Here is a 16144-nt window from a genome sequence, read left to right on the forward strand (position 1 = left end):
GGAGCGTCGCCCCTGTCGCCCACCAGCAGCAGTTGCTGCAGATCCTTTAACAGACGAAACGATAGTAAATCATGTTTATGATAGTTTCCTTTGTTAAACGGGCAGGGCATTGGGGATGACAAGGATGAGGGGAGTGCACTGTGCACTCCCTTCAGTGTGCATGTAAGTTGGGCCGGCAGTCTCCTTCTGAGCGCAGCGAGCCGCGACTGGTTCATATAGCAAAATTCTTCTGCAATTTTAGTGTTGTGTTCTACTCACAGTTAAGGCCTGTTTTTACCTGTTTACTGTAGGTGTAGTTTTGATGGTGCAGGTGGGCAGATTTATAATTTCCACTTCTGTTAAGGAGCGCCCGCAATTGTGTGGGCCGCAGTGGTGACCTCAATTGGAACTCGGTCACTGAGCAGAATCGATGCTTGAAGCTCACACTGTACCACTCGTTTTCAGCCGTATTGGCATCCCTGGGGTGAGTGAATATGTGCTCTTTATGACGACCATTGAGGCCTCCAAGCAACCTATTCAGGGAGTAGATGTCTTCAGCAGTTGTGGCTTCCAGGCTGATCAGGGCTTCTGCATCACCAGCAAAAAGGGATATCTGACTCCATCATCGAAAGCAACAGCACCAGTCTCTCGAGCACACAGCAGGATACCAAAAAACACAATGATACTCAAATATCTTGGTGTAGTTCAAAGCAAGAACGTCTCAGTGACCAGCAGACCCCCTTTACAATGCAGGTCACTCCTGGATTCGTTCTCTAGATGGTCTTCATTCTGCAACAAGCTGGGCTTCTCCACCTGGACAGTCGCTCCTCCTTCGGGGTCATCACTCTCTCAACAGGCAGGCAGGGTTCCAAGCAGATCCTCCGCCACAGCAGCACAAAATGAACACTTCAGGTGATGTCCTGTAACTTCTGGGAGACTTGCTGTCATGCAAACACCAGTCTTAGTCATAAGCAGTCTTTCGAGTACTCAGCAAGGCACTCACTTCCTCAGTCAAGGAGAACTTGAAACTGGGACAAAATGGAGTAGTTTGGATCCCATGTTCATATTACTGAACATGGGATCCACTATCTGTGGTTTCAGAACCAGTTTAGTTTGCCTCTCTCTTTTCATTTTCGGGCTGCTTCTCAGACGCAACCTTAGTGCAAAGTGATGGCTCTCACACTAAGGCGCAAAGATGCAGGCTTCAAGCAGGAGTGTCCTAAACAACGGCACAATTAAGTGCAGTCAACAGCCTTCTTGAAGCAGTAATCAAGGACAGACAAAACGGCAGGCTACACCTAGAAACATTGTCAATCTTGCACAACAGAAACTGCAATCCCACCCCTCAACCATATCATTCAACAAACGGCAATGCTCAGAAAGGACTAATCAGCAACCCTTGCTAGCAGGATCCTTAAGAAGTTTCTAAGGGCAGCTTGTCTCTGTCTTCCATCAGTTCAGTGTCTGGGTTCCCACCCTGCATTCACATGAAAGTAGGCAATGGACCTACACCCACGATCCATCTTGAGTCATGCTATATGTGGGGCCATCCAAAATGTATCCCACTAGTACCAGTACTCAGACTCTCACTACACGCTACTACTATACATGTGTTACACACTCACTGCACATACACGACACACACAGGGGATATCACGGTATAAGTTCCAATTAAAGTAGAACTTAACGCAAGAGGGGTCAGTCAAATTAATTTTCCCCTGACACAGAGCAAAAGGTCTGGTCATGCTAAAGGTTCACAAAAACTTTGAAAGCTGCCACCATCACTTTGTGTGAGTAACCTAGGATATGGCAGTCATGTGTGCCTGTTATTAGGGCACATTTTGTGTGCTCTCCAGGTCAAAGAGGAGAGCCTGGACCTCGTACTCTTAGGAACAGGCCTAGGCCTTTGCACATACATTATATTAGCATAATGCCATGGCCAAATAAAACGTCAGGCTACCAGTCTAACATGCAGTCAGGCACTCACAGCAAGGGTAAACGACTGTTCACTATGCAGGTGATATTCCTGCCCCAACAGATGCATAGGTGGATGGTGGTTAAGTAGGTGGATCAAAAGGTGAATGTGTGTATGCATGTATAGTATGCATCTGTGCAAACTCAGATACGAAGCAAACAATGCAGGTGAACTTGATGGCACTTGGTAGATAAGATGGCTTTCTAAGCTACAATAATCTGTATAGCACTATCTACTTTTAATAATATTGCACTTTCCTAAACTTCTGTTGTACAGTTCTTGGATTCCATTGCTTGTCTCCTGTCTGTTGTATGTTAGTAACAAGTTATTAAATGTTGAATACAGAAATGGTATGGTGGTTTACTAGATGAATGGTGAATGATTAAGTGGATGATGGATGCATGAGTATCTACATATGGAAAGAGGCTGGACGGATACATGAATGTGTTGATGAGTGAGTACATGGATGGCCATATGATTTACTGATTAGATGAATGAATGGAAAGCATGTGAGCAAAGTCACTCATATGGATGGGTGAATGTATGTTATAAGTGGCTCTATGTATGGATTTTGAAAGGAATGGATGGTGAGCTTTTGGATTAGAGGATGTGGTTTTTATGTAGGTGGATGGGTGGGGGCAGGAGCATGCAAGGGTGTGAAAGAGAGCACAGGCAATGGCACTTTATGGATCAGTCTGAAAGACTGTGGGCCTGGCTTAGAGTGCAGAGTACAGTTTGTACTACATCAGAGTGGTGAAGTAAAATAGTCCATCACCTTGACGGAGTACCAATCCTCTGCAATTAGATGTCCAGTGGCCCTGCGGACATCTCTAGTCATTCCCAAGGTCTGCCGTTACACCAGTTCCTGTCAATGTGTTAAGTTTAATAAACAGTACAGTCAATTTGACTGATGTTCATCAAACTTTTAACATGTTTTTAGTTTTTCAAAAACAAATGGGATTATGCTCTGTTGCCAAGATACTGATGGTCTGCTCTCCTTTAAATCGGGCAGGTGTTACAAGGATTTGGTGGAGAGTGTGCTCCGTCCTAGTTGCAACGGAGAACCCTCTCCGCCAAACTCTGAAGTCCTTTGTTAGCTAATCCTGGAAACCTATGTGCAGTTTTACAAATATTGGACACCCACTTTTATATCAATCATGTTGTTTTTAAACAGCATTTATAATGTGCTTGTATGTTATACCAACATGTGCAGGCCTTCTCATCTGTAAGAGCTTAAGCCTCGTTTACACCTTGGCACTAGCAAGCGAGAAAGTAAGAATTCTGTTAGCTCTGCATAGAAGACTCTGATCAGGAGGAGAAGGTGACCCTCGATAGAGACAAGAACCCTGATTAGGGTGAGGAGCAAAGTAGAGGGGAAGGCGAGCAGGTTGAACAGGCAGTGGCCACTGAAATCCAGCGGAGAAGGCTGCTTGTTAAACAGGAAATGTAGTTGTAGTACCTGAGAGAACTTGTAGGAGAGGGGAGGAGATGAAGCCCTGGTGGGTGTTATTGACGCAAGGCAGGTGACTTCCAGAAGATTGATCACCCCACAGAAAATGGTAGGAAGCTTCATCAAACTACAAAGTCCATACATTGTGAGCCTGCCTTGGTGATAAATGTATGCAGCAGCGCTAATCCTGTTCACATAGGTAACAGGTAATGCTACGCTACCTATAGGTGCATGTACAATGAGTAGTCAGTCCTTACAGCAGTGGGCAATAAAAACTAAACTTTAAAGAAGTGGCCTAAACAGAGCATTTATTTGGCATTGCACGGATATGTGATAGATCCAACTAAATCCAGCTATGACTACGTCCTTTCTACTTATACCAGTGGTTCCCAACCTTTTGACTTCTGTGGACCCCCACTTTATCAGTACTGGAACCCGGGGACCCCCAGTGAATCATTATGGGAATCTGGAAAGTGAGTCATTACTGAAAGCTTGGGTCCTAATTTGTTACTTTTATTACATTTTCTAAGCAGTCATGGACCCCCTGAGGATGCTTCATCGACCCCCAAGGGTCCCCAGACCACAGGTTGAGAAGCACTGCTTTACGCTGTTAGTAAAGCCAGCTATGCCGAAATGTAGAAGTCAATACTAGTGAGTCGTGAGCAAACGTGCTATCTTAGAGAATGGAGTGTCCAGCAGCGCAAAGAAGCGCTACTGACGCCAGCAGGCTGCACAATGGCCACAATGTAGTCCCTGCCAGCCAAGATGGCAAACACAGGCCTGCAGCCGCACAGGCCTGGGAGAGAGTCTGCAACCAGGAGTGGCACCGTGCGACTGCTACTTGTATAGCTGGTTCCATGTGATTATTTCATATCATTTAATTACATCGAGATTAATCGCTGTAGATTAATATCGGAGTAATTAACATGAGGATCCTTTTTTCTCGTCTTTTGACAGTACTATACCAGTAAAAAATCGTTTTGACCCGATGTAGAGAGAAGTGTTGCACTAGCGTCTTAGCTGTGTGGTTTTTTACTTTTTATTTGTGATGAAGCCTCCCCTGTTTTTTGCAGCGTTTTTTATTTGACTGGTTTCAGTGCTCCAACCACTGCCGCAGTATTTCAGATTTCGATATCGTTTGTTTTTTGAGGAGGAGACCTGTCCAGGAGCACATCCAAAACACTCTTAAAATCGCCCCCAAACAGCCACCGAACGTTTACCCCCCCTGCTAGATGTGAAGAAAGCTGGGCGAGAAAGGCTTTTTGATCCACAGATCCACATGTGATGTGTAAGTATTGCCTATGCCTATGGCGTCCCCATCCAAGCCCTCACGAAATATATGCTCGCCCTCAGGATTTGGAAAGGATCTGTTGTCACTGAAAGGGACCTCAGACCTTATCCAGATCAAAACTCCTGTAGGGAGGGAGAATAACTCACTAGTGCTATTAAACGCTAATTATAAAATATTTAGCAAAGTCCCATCGAACCGGCTCTTCTGTGTTATCTCTCATCTGATTCACCCAGACCAAAATGGTTTCATACCAGGCAGATCAACTTCTCACAATATTAAATGGTTGTATCAGATAATGGGTGCAGTACTGGGGTGCTGACCATACTCAGGGGCGCTAATTCTCAACATAACCTTCGCTCGATATGCTCAACTGTATCTCCCTCTTTGAAGTACTCCGTACATTTGGGTTCAAGGCCCAGATTTATCCGAATGGTCTGTCTGTTCTGCACAACTCTCGTGTCCAGAGTCACACTTGAGAGGTGTATATTTGATCCAATTGAAATTGATAGGTGAACCTGTCAGGGCTGCCCTCTCACCATTCTGCTGGTCGCCATGGCCATGTATCCCTTGCTACCAGACTGCGGTGAGAGGCAGAGTTTAGGGTGTCCCCCCTGTCCCCACGATGGCTCGCAGGTAATTTCCCTCTCTGCAAACAATATCCTTCTTTGGATAAAAGACGCTCGTAAGGGATTCAGACGCATAGTGCTGAGGCCCCTGGAAATGCCTTGGCCATGACTAATAAGGGCAAGTCATGCATTTTCACATTAAACTCAAATACCCCAGGCTACATGCCTCCCTGGGAAATTATCCATTACAATGGGAAATTACCACAAATCAGATATTTGGGCATTGGTATCTTTCACTTGAATGGAGACCTCTGCAATAGTAACCTTACAAGGGATGTGTCCTCCTTGACAACTCAGGTACATTTTCAAAGAGCATTTCCCCTGTTGACCATGGGGTGCACCGCTATTTCCAAAATGGTAATGCCACAGAAACTCCTGTATTACTTTGCCAATCTCCCCCCTTTCCTTACTCTGCATTTTGTCTGCAAGTTAGGTCCTTTAGTGAGTGATTTGGTGTGGTCTAATGAATGCCATAGAGTTGTCTTCCCAGTATTGAGACTCCCGGCTGACCAGGTAGGCCTTGATGATCCACACTTTGAAGCCTACTACCTAGCAGCTCAACTTCAGTGGTTTCCAAGTGGTTAGCCGAATCAGCACTGTCTGAGACTGGTGTGACAGCTTGTTTCCTACGGAACAGTAAGCACAGGACCTAAGTCTTGGCATACCTCTCGCAAATAGGGCATCACATTAAAACGATAAAAGATGATGATTGAAATACTTGCAAAAGTCACAAACATTGGCAATGTCTTGGAGCTGCATTCCATTCTATCACTTTTTTGCTCATTGCACCACTCCAAACAGGGAGAAACCATATGCAAATCTAAATCAGGCTTGGTCCTGTCCAATAGGAACATTCCAGTCCAAACTTTCAGGTCACATTCCTTCTGAATGAGAATGCAAGCAATCGCTGATCCGTTTCAGTGTTGGTGGGCCTCATCAGTCAGTTGCTGCTTAGATCGTAAGGCATAATGGGCAATGGACCCATGTATGGGGCTATGTCCTGGCCAACCTCTCACACTTACAGCATTGCATTAAAAAAGGATGAAAAGCTTGTTTGTAAAATATTCAGCTACTTGCAATCTCTCGGGCAAGACCATCATTGTTTTGCCCACCGCACCACTCTAGACACAGGGCAACCATGTGCAACTCAGTCTTGATCTTGCTCCAATAGGAACAGTCCAGACAGAACTGATACGCGGGATCCTTTCTAAACAAGACCAAGTCAGAAGAGTGTAGACAAGTCCCCAACCTGCAAATTCTCATTTGACATTGTCATTCTAGCCGCAAGTTTCACAAGTCCTTTGAAACTTATTTTGAGATTATCAGCATTCCAAGGGACAATAGCTATGGTGCCATATAGCAAGACTGTTGGAAATGTCCCTTTTTGCAGGGTTATCCCCAAACTTTGTGCCTCTGACCTCCTGTTTTTGACTGTGTGTGGTGTTTCCTTTTTGCTGGCTTTAGGACTCTGTGCACTGTACCACTGATCACCAGCGCTAAAGTGCAAGTGCAAGTGCTCCCTGTCTAAATTGTATTGGTGATTGGTTTATCCATAATTTGCATATTTGATTTACTAGAAAGCCCCTAGTAAAGTGCATTATGTCTGCCCAGGGTCTGTAAATCAAATGCTACTAAAGGGCCTGCAGCACTGATTGTGCCACCCACATGAGTAGTCCTGTAAACATGTGTCAGACCTGCCGCTCCAGTGTCTGCATGTGCAGTCTTAAATTGCTATTTCGACCTGGCAGGTGCACCCACTTGCCAGGCCCAAACCTTCCCTTTTATTATACATAAGTCACCCCTAAGGTAGGCCCAACCCAGCCCCATGGGCAGGGTACAGTGTATTTAAAAGGTAGGACATGTATTGGTGTGTTTTACATGTCCTGAGTGAAATACTGCTACATTCGGTTTTCACTATTGCAATACCTATCTCTCCCAGAGGATAACATGGGAATTGCCTTGAAATACCTTTTAAGTGTAATTTCCCATTGGGAGCAGATTGAGATTGGAGTTTGGGATCTCTGAAATCAGATTTTTAAAATACATTGTTTGGTGAAGTTGTTTTTTAAATTGTAAGTATGAAAATGCCACTTGTAGAAAGTGGGCATTTTCTTGCTTTACCATTCTGTCACACAAAGGGAGCTGAGGTGTGCCCTGCATATCCTGATGGGTCTTCCTGGGCTAGAGTGGTAGGAGGAGCTGACACTTGCACCTGAATAGGTCTGTGCCTGCCTTGCCTCAAAGTAGTCTCCAACCCCGTGGAGTGTGTCTGGGGCCAGGGCAGGGGAGGCAGGGTCTTGTGCACTACAAAGACTTTTCTTTGAAGTTTGCCTACTTCAAAGGTAGAAATGGGTACAAGTATTGGACCTCTGACCCCACAAAGTTAGAACCCTTCTGGACTGAGGACATTCTGCATGGAAGAAGAGCTGGATGCTGTAGGAGGTACTGCCACTCTGCCTGTTGCTTTGCTGTGCTGGCCTGCTGCTTGCTGCTTCTGTCCTGGAAGTGAACAGACTGGACTTTGCTTTCTACATCCTGCTTCCAAAGGTTCTCCAAGAGCTTCTACTGAGCTTGACTCCTGTTAAAAAACCTCAGGGACATCAAAGACTCATCTGCAGCACCTGGGCTCTTTTGCTGAGAGTTCTGATTTGCCAAGAGGTGCCAAATCCAATTCCTGGGCCCTTGGGAGTGAGTTTTGGTGTAACCAAGAAGAAACAAGCATATCGACCCCAGAGCGACTTTGGAACCGCGCTGCTGTCCACCACCGGCATCGGACTGTTGGAGACGACTCTGTCAAGACATCATGACAGCCCCAGTTGGAGCTATTGTGTTTCTAAGCACTATACTACATTTAGGGTCAGATGTACGTAATTCCTGAATTGCGACTCGCAAATTGCGAGTCAGAGAGACTCGCAATTTGCGGGTCGCAATTCAGTGTGCAGGATGGTGTCCCTGACACCATCTGCGACTCGCAAGGTGGTCGCAAAGGCCCACCTCATTAATATTAATGAGGTGGGTCGCAATTTGTGACCCCCTCGAGACTCGCAGCACTCACAGGGATGGTGGCCTGCTGGAGGCAGCAGACCACCATGCCTGTGACTGCTTTTAAATAAAGCATTTTTTTTTTTTTTGTAAAGCAGCCCGTTTTCCTTAAAGGAACATTACAAAACGAAAAAATGAAATGTTTTCGTGTCATTTTTTCAGAGCAGGCAGTGGTCCATAGGACCACTGCCTGCTCTGAAAAAATGTTTTCTATGCCATTGGCATTGGCAAGCATGGGGACCCCTTCCCTTTTGCGAATGGGTTACCACCAATGTGACACTGGTGGTAACTGTGATTGCTTTGCGACCGCGTTCGCGGTCACAAAGCAATGCAGCATCACGCTGCGACTCGCAATTAGGAAGGGGAGCACCCCTTCCTAATTGCGACTCGCAAAACGGGGATTGGGCATCGCAATGTGCGAACTTCGCTGTTTGCGACGTGCAAAAACTTTGCTACATCTGGCCCAAAATATAAAAAATTTGTGAATATTGCATATTTGTCGTTTTGGTTTTGTTTTACTTAGATAAATAATGACTATTTTTCTAAACTGGTGTGGAGTCCTTTTGTAGTGTTTTCACTGTGTTAATGTGTGTGTACTAATACTTTACACGTTGCCTCTGAGATAAGCCAGGCTGCTCATGCCAGGATACTAAGGGGGTGAGCAAGGGTTATCTTAGTGGTGTGGCTCTCTTACCGTGCCTAGAGGAACGGTCCCTACTTGGAAAAGGTGCAAACCGCTGCCAATTAGATGCCCCGTTTCTAACAAAGACTCTAGGATGACCATACTTATTTGAACCTCCACTGACCTAGTCTGGCCTGGTATGCATGGCATTATAATTCATGAATCCTATACCCGCACATATCCCTTGAGCGAAAGAACATTGTGTGTTACACTGCAAATGGTCAAATGAGACTCTTGTATCAGTAGATGTTGAGTTTTCTACAGCAAAGTGATGACCAGGCTATTAGGTGCATGATGGCCTGGCCTGCAAGTGCCTGGCTGTGAGGGTTGGCCACTTAGAACCCGTAGATCATGTACCTCCCCTTTCTTTAATTACTCATACTAAATGGACAACTCACATCTTACCTGGGAAGCTGTCTGCTGACCTGCTGGAACCTGTGGTGCCACCAGGTGAACCACAGGGACAATACTTGAGAAGCAGGGTGACCAGACAGAGACACCATTAAGGTTTGGATGCTGCAGCATGGCTGCTTTAGCTGTGTATGGCTTGAGGATACCTCTGGTGCCTTTACTCGACAGACTAAATGCAGAGTATGAGCCCGACTCCCCCCTGGCTGGAAGAGAAGTGAGAGCCACGATCAGGTTGTCATTTTGGAGGTAAAGTGCTGTGTGGGCCACATAGCCATAGCCTGAAGATTGGTGTGTGCTGAGGGGTACTGGTGGTCAGTGTTCCTGGCTCCGTGCTTCAGACTACTGGACTGGCAGAGGGGCTGTTGAAGATACTTGGGACCAGGTGCTAGAGGCTGGAGGGCAAAATGTCATTTAATGCGGAGAGGCCTTGAGTGTAGCTTTCTACTGCAATAGAGGAGTCAATCTGACTATTAGTACAATCAACTTGTTGTGCATGCACCCTAATATATTGCAATATAACTGAGCCCTCCTCAACATCTCAGTTGGTAGGTGTGTATTGTAGGAAAATACTTTGACTACCAGAACGGCTACATGAACAAAAGACTGGAAACAATTCTATTTGATCTTTTGGATAGGTATATTAGGTGATGATTTAGATTGTCAATGTGTGGATGGCGTGATGAAGAACTGTATATTTGTGTGACATGCCAATACAATACCCTGAAGAGCAGTTCCTCTTCTTCTACATATTTGTACATATCATGGCGTACAAATACTCTATATTGATAGGCTACGTTCCTAAAAAATAGCATGTGACCTTAGCTCACCCATATGATTCATCACTGGGAACCATAGAGGGATGAATAATGCGCTGTAATCAAAGGGGACAGACATAGGGTGGACATCACTTTCTTATAAGAGACTATGGGGCTCACATCCCTAATTTGGTTCTCATACAATGCACTCATATATGGTAGCCAAACTAGTTATCCAGGGAGTCACATTTCGGTCACACCTAAATCCATATACAATAGTAAGGTTAGAGCATTTGAATACTGTACTAAATTCAGTTCTTGATAGGTCAAAACACACCAACAGACTGCCATCTTGAGAACTGTTAAATGTGTAATGAAAAAATTGAGTCTACTGAATCATTGTTTTACCCCCATTTACTGACTAAGGGCATTAAAGCACTAAAGGTGGACAGCATATCCATCACGTTTGTGGTGGAGTAACCCGTTGCCAAATTATAAATCATGCCCCGTCCTCATCTTTTATTTGTTCATGATTGACAGAGATGTCTGAAATGGACTACTGGTTGACTTCTTGTGGCATCTGCACATCTACACATGGACAAGGGAAATGGTCCTCTAGCCCAGAACCTTTTGTGATCAATTCCTGGTTGTGATGGCTTTGTTTATACCGGTCTGATCTATGACATGTCTCATGATAATGCAGACTTGTTACACCGGGAGGGGCGCATCAAGTGTTACTCTCATCATGGTAGTGGACTACTGCCCTTGTCAGGAGTTGTGACACAAGTGCAGTTGTGGCAGCATACTTATTCTGTGTTTCATAACATAGTGTACACAGGCCATTTTACCTGTGTTATTGGAGTGGCAAAACCGGCCCACTCGTAAAATTCTGCAGCTGTGTCCTTAGCCTGCATGATGAGTGTATGTAGCGCCCGGATGCTTATGTGTGCATGCTGTCTTACATGTGTGCCTGTGTGTGGTACATGACAGGGAGGTCTGTGTGTTCCATTTTGAAACCCAAAGGCCTGGAAAGGGTAATTGAAAGTAGTTGAAGGTGAGGACTGGAACCCCAGACTGGAGATGTGGATTGCTGGCATTCCTGAGGGCTGGGGTGGGAACACCCACAGTGAGGGAAAGGAAGCAGAGCATCCTTTGTGCGCATCAAAGGTCTTTTTCATTCAAGGAAGAGATACTGGTCAGTAGGGCCTGGGGTCATTGTCATGCGCAATGGTGCATTTGATAAGGTTGGCATTGTAGGACCAAGGAATCATAACAGAGAGGAAAGCTTAGGTCTTTGAACACTTGTAAGGGACATTTCAGTGGAGACTGACAGCCAGGTGTGATCCCTAGTTACCATCTTGGTCTGTGTTGTGGGTCAGTCAGAATTGCAGACGTTCCTGCTGTGGCAGACTGTCCCTTTGACAAAGAACAGGATAGAGGAGAAGGCACTTCAAAAGAATCGACACCCACAACACAACTTTCAAAGGACCAGACACTAAATCACATTGTGTTTGTGTCCACAAGCTGTTCAGCAGTGTGGCAGGATCACTGAGACTTTGAGCTGCTGCCATGCTTGCTGAGTGAGGGGCCATTACCCAGGAAGTCGATACCACTTGCTCTGAGCATAGAGCACTAGCCTTCCACCTTCCTGCCAAGACCAGGAGACTGTTAGGTAGAGGAGAGCGCCTGGAGGGAGCATTGCAAAGTGGGGATACTGGCACATGGTTGCCAATGAGCAAAGTGTGAGATGTCCAGTCGGGACCGTTGCAAGAGTGCGGGCTGCCCTTCCCTCTTGTATACCAGGTGGAAGGCACTGTGAAGCATAGGGTCTTAGCCCTGGATCATCATGCCGAGAGGATCGCAGCTGAAGGATCAACCCTGAAAGACCGGCTTAGAGACCACCACCTCTGGTAACACATACTGAATGACAAGGAAGCCACGGAGGAGACATCCGACACCGCCATGGGCCATGCAAAAACTGTGGTTGGGCCTGATGAGTCATCCACAGGAGACTCCAACATGGACTGACACTCCTGCATCGGGGAGCCTGAGCCCAAGAAGACATGCCCCAGTCCTCCATGTAGTCGCTGTCTGCACTGGGTTGAGAAAGACTATTCTAGGCCTTGAGGCTTTCCTGGGACGTGCACAATCTTAGCACTGCTCATGTTGACTTTACAGGCCAGAACAAGACTTTTTCACATGATGACTAGTGTGGGCCACAACTGAAAGTGAAGGCAGGACTTGGGGACACTGCCCAGAACGGCGCTAGTGCACCGACCTTAAGAGACTTTGGATATTTTCTTGTGTGCTGTTGATATACTTTGTGTACATGTATTAAATAATACTCTCATCACAAAAGCTAGCATTTGACTGAACAATCAGATTAAAGGGCTTACTGTTCATAATTTGAGTCCTGTGTATGCCTTGCACCTACCTCTTCTCGAGCGCCCTTGAACTACTTGAACTGCTCAACCAGCGCTACCACTGAGAGTCAAGTGCTGAGGTGTAGTACTTTGCCCAACTGTTCAGGATCCATAGTGGGGCAGGCCCTGTGACAGCAGGGGCAAAAAAACTTAATCCCCAACCTAGTAGCCCCTGCTTGCCCAATGGACCTCTGAGAATGGTTCTGTCAGGATACAAAATGTTTGCCATATGATAACACCTGTTTACAAACAGAAAAAACAGCACCAGCTACTACGGAGCTCATTATCAGTGCCCCATTGTGGAGTGACAATTCCTCACCTGCAAAGTTAACAATACCAGGAGTCACCTTACAATGCCTCCAGGAGTGTCAACTTAAAATGAGGCGCGGTCAGTAAAAAAAAAACAGCGAAAATGCATTAAACTCTGGCCTTCAGTCACCCACAAAGTTGCCTCAAAATACTCATATCGGAGCTTGAAAATTCCACTTTTCAATACTTGCTAAATATCTTTGTTACTCTAAGACACAAATCATCGCTACCGAGCAGCATTTCAAGCTCTTGTAAGAACACAAACACCAGATGGTTTCATGGCAATCACCCAAATACAGAAAGTTCCATGAAGTCTAAAATACATCGAATAATACTTTACAAAAGAATTTTAGGGGTCATTGAACTCATTGTGATAAGCAACTCCCATGTTAAACTGAAATCCCTTTATGAAAGCAGTTCATAAATATTACCCCCATCCACCAAAAAATCTATTTCCAACGACAGAATAACCCCCCTCCTCATGCCTCCTTGTGACTTGCATACTGCTCATTGGTCTAAATGCAAAAATACAGTATGGGAATTATGATGCACTAGGCAAAGCCATGAGAGAGCGATTGCAGCAGGATCTGGGTCAGCGCTGTATGATGGCTAGGAGGGGGCATAAGCCTGATTAAGGACCTCATTTAGGGTTTGATGGATGGAATAGTGTCCTTCGGGATGGCAGAGGACATTATCTCTGCCATCCCAACAGTGATCCATCCACCAAGCTTAGAGATGACTGCCAACCAAGTTTAGAGATGACTGCCAACTGTCATTGAAAGGAGCAGACATCACATTTTTGACTGCCGTCTACCAAACTTTTCAATTTTTTTGTTTTTTAGAAGCAGGCTCCTAAAGTGGTAGTTTGTTGGCAGTTTGTTTCTGAAAAAAACATAAACTAACAACCCCCCACTTGCTGGGGGATTTCTCCTGGAGGTGATGGGCACAATAAAAAAGATATTACACCACCCACCCTAACTAGGGTGGGTGATGTAATCTCCTTTCTCTGACAGCCTCTACTGCGATTTGAGGCAACTGGTGATTCGTTGGTGGAATACTTGAAATAAGACAGCTGGACCAAGGGTTTCGTTGGGGGGGGGGTGGACTCTGTCATATTTGCAACAAAGTACTCTATTCACCAAACTCTAAATAGAGCCCTAAATATTTACCAAACAATAACCTTAACAAAAAAAAATTGCATGCCTGAATGCAAACATCCAGACGTGGGGTAAGGTATCACACATGAAATGCGGCCTTCTGCAGCACTTACGCTGATCTTGCATGTGAAACAAGCACTTAGTTTTCAAAATGGGAAGACTTGCTTCTCAGAGGCAATCCAATTTGGTACACAGTAGTGGGAGACATGGCAAAGATGGCCTCCAAGCCGTGCCGACACCAGAAAAACCGTGACCCACGCCCTTGTCACGAGCCGCCTGGACTACGGCAACACCCTCTACGCCGGGACCACAGCCAAACTCCAAAATCGCCTGCTACGCATTCAAAACGCCTCGGCCCGCCTCATCCTCGACGTACCCCGCAGCAGCCACATCTCCGCACACCTGAGACACCTGCATTGGCTCCCAGTCAGCAAAAGGATCACCTTCCGACTTCTCACCCACGCACACAAAGCCCTCCACGACAAGGGACCGGAATACCTCAACAGACGCCTCAGCTTCTACGTCCCCACCCGCCTCCTCTGCTCCTCTGGCCTCGCACTCGCTGCTGTCCCTTGCATCCGCCGCTCCACGGCGGGTGGGAGATCTTTCTCCTTCCTGGCGGCCAAGACCTGGAACTCCCTCCCCACCAGCCTCAGGACCACCCAGGACCACTCCGCTTTCCGGAGACTCCTAAAGACCTGGCTGTTCGAGCAGCGATAACCCCCCCCCTTTTCCCCTAGCGCCTTGAGACCCGCACGGGTGAGTAGCGCGCTTTATAAATGTTAATGATTTGATTTTGATTTAGATGCCTGCATCATAATGCTAAGGGACACCATTTACACTCACCCGGAATAAAGAGACGTGTACCAGCCATTCTGTCCAGCACAAGGTGAGACGAGAGGGGCTAACAGCCTACATTAAGACATTTTTGCAGCCCCATCTCATCTGTAATAATGTCAGCAGAAAAAGCATTCTATGGGCCTAATTAGGAGTTCGGCAGATGGGATGAATGAACTTCCAACGGGGAGGCTGCCACCATACTGCCTACCTCCCCGCTGGACCCATTAAGACTTTCCCGCCAGGCTGTGGGGCGAAAACCTAGGTTTCTGCCCGTCAGCCCAGTAGAAAGTGGCAACAGCATTGTCACCGGCTCATAATCAAGACAGCGGCGCAGGGGGCACCATCACCCTCGTAATGCTCACTGTCCGAACAGCACATTGGGAGGGTGCTTGGCATGGGCAGTGCAGGGGCCCCCCTGTAGCACCCTGCAGCTGTTCTCTGCCATCCTTTTCATGGGTTTACAACTGCCATGAAAAGGCTGCTGGAGAACCAGGTCGTAATCAGGAGGGTGGAGCTGACTTCAGCGCCGCCATGGCTGATTCTGACCTCCGCTAGACGGCGGTAGGTTGTCGGGGCTGCCCGCCAACTTCGTAATGTGGCGGTCGGATCGCCACAACAGCGGTGGTCTGACAGCCACCGCAAGTGTGGGGGTCCAAAGAGCACAAACTAGGCTTCGCAGGGAATTTGAGGGCTGCACCTGCAGGACCTTTCTGCTATTCAGGAACACTTTTTCCTATCACAACGTATAGGACTGGATTTGAATTAAAGATAAAAGCATCAGGAACCCCAATCCCAGTAGATCTCATCCACTTCAACGTGGTGTTTATTTGCTTTTTATGCTAAAGATGCTCCAAACCCCTGAGTTAAATCTGTTTATTAGGAAGAGGTGATACATGGATGGATGATGGAAGGGAGATAGGGTGCTTCTTGGAAGACGAAAAGACATTCAGACATCGTTTTCTGCTTCAGAACTGTTCCATAGCGCTCAGTCTCAATGCGGTCCTTCATGCACCAACTACAGCATCCTCCTGCTATGCCCCTGAAGGAGCTGGTGCTACCTTGGCATGGACCCAAAACAATCTTCAGAATCATTCACAACAGTGTCCAGGCTATGATTTGCGACAAAGCTTTGGGTGAATTATTATGTGGTCCCTATAGACTCCTCGCTGCTCTCCACCTTCTTCAGTGTTTATCTTCAGTCACT

The sequence above is a fragment of the Pleurodeles waltl genome, chromosome 6 (assembly GCF_031143425.1).
Source record: "Pleurodeles waltl isolate 20211129_DDA chromosome 6, aPleWal1.hap1.20221129, whole genome shotgun sequence".
NCBI lineage: Eukaryota > Metazoa > Chordata > Amphibia > Caudata > Salamandridae > Pleurodeles > Pleurodeles waltl.